The sequence below is a fragment of the Rattus norvegicus genome, chromosome 10 (genome assembly GCF_021556685.1).
Source record: "Rattus norvegicus strain SHRSP/BbbUtx chromosome 10, alternate assembly SHRSP_T2T, whole genome shotgun sequence".
Lineage (NCBI taxonomy): Eukaryota > Metazoa > Chordata > Mammalia > Rodentia > Muridae > Rattus > Rattus norvegicus.
Genome location: NC_141543.1, coordinates 43,404,876 through 43,406,573, shown reverse-complemented (window position 1 = coordinate 43,406,573; position 1,698 = coordinate 43,404,876). Strand labels below are relative to the sequence as shown.

Here is a 1,698-nt window from a genome sequence, read left to right as displayed (position 1 = left end):
GGCTGAACCAACCAGCCAGAGTTCAGAAAGAACTAGAAAGGATGGGTTTATTCAGTAGCAAACCTCTGAGATGACAATTACATCTGGTGAATAAAAGATACATTCACAGCTCTGATGGGACCAGTATTGGCCTCACTGTTAGTATTATTAGATCTCTCTCTCTCTCTTTTAGATGTGTATGGATGTGTTGTCTGCGTGTACGAATGTGCTTGTGCGTCATATGCGCATGGCTGGTGCTGAGGGGGTCAGACCAGGGCAGTAGGTTACCTGCAACCAGAATTGTGGATGGTGTGCAGAGAACTGAACCCACATCCTCTTCAGGAGCAACGTGTGCTCTTAACCACTGACCCAGCTCTCTGCCCCCTATTTCTTTTTTTTTTTTTTATTTTTAAAGATAACATCTTTTTTCAGACAAAAAGAACCTTTATTCTTTGTGTAGCCTCATACTTTCTTGCCAGCTGCCTTCGGAGCAGGTGATTTCTGGGTTGGGGTCTTCTGACCTGCAGCCTTCTCCAGAGCAGCCTTCTGGGCTTCCGCTTTCTTGCCTGCTCCTGTTTGCCTTCTTGGCTGGGACCTTACTTTCAGCAGCTGCTGCCACTGCACCTCAGTGGCAGCCTTAGCGACAGCTGCTTTTTTTGGGAGACGCTTTCGGGATAGCAGCTCTTTGGAGTTTCTTTACTTCCTTCTTGATTATTCCGTTCCTCATTTTCTTTCCTTCATGACTTTGAACCGATCAAAATCTGTCACCTTGGCTTGGAATGGAAATTCTCTGGCATCAATTTTCTTGGTACATCTTGTGGCTGCCCATTTCGCATTGATATGGAAGATGGGAGAAAAGCTTCTCCCAAGCTTTTTGTACATAAATCTGGTGGGCACTGTGTGGGAACTTGAGGGTGAAATCAGTGAGCTGCGTGCATTTGAAAGGGATGGCCTGTCTCCTCACCTGAGTGCAGGGTCCATCCACTAAAGCCCTGTCCTGATCAATAACCTCTACACCTGCAATGAGCTTTCCAGAATGGGGCCTAAAGGAAACGTAGGCCACCTGGCCAACCTCCATGAAACGCCTGAACACCATGTTGGCAGCGCTCAGCCAGAAAGAAGATAACATCTTTAATTTTCCAGGCTGGCCAGAAACTTAGCTCAGACTAGTCTAATTCCAAGTTTCTAACCTCAGGATTCAGGATGTAGAGAAAGGAGGACAAGGAGGTCAAGGCCAACCTGAGCTATATAGCAAACTTGAGGCCAGCCTGAGACCTTGCATTAACACAGAGTCTTTTTTTTTTTTCTTTTTTGGGTTCTTTTTTTTTGAAGCTGGGGACCGAACCCAGGGCCTTGCGCGCTCTACCACTGAGCTAAATCCCCAACCCCGTCTTTTTTTTTTTTTAAAGGACCTTGAAATTCTGCTGCCTTCGTCACCATCTCATTATTTTGATTTTAAGTCTATTTTCATATCTACAAAACCAAATCACTCTTCGTTATTCCTCCCCCCCACCCCATACCTGATTTATTGCTTTTAGGCATTTGTTTTTTTTTAACTTTTAATTGCTTCTTCATGGGTTTCACATCATGCATCTCAGGCCTGCTTATCTCCCCATCCCCTCTTATCTGCCCTTCTTGCAACCTTCCCCCCTCCAGATGAATTTCTTGAGTGAAAGTTTGGGGCCTTGAGGTGTAGCTCAGTGATAGAGTTCTTACCCA

General features: G+C 45.4%; 1 pseudogene; it reads right to left on the bottom strand.

Moving 5' to 3' along the window:
• Nucleotides 1-441: 441 nt before the first annotated feature.
• Nucleotides 442-1,096, bottom strand: LOC148002863 (large ribosomal subunit protein eL14 pseudogene; annotated as a pseudogene).
• Between the last annotated feature and the right edge of the window lie 602 nt (nucleotides 1,097-1,698).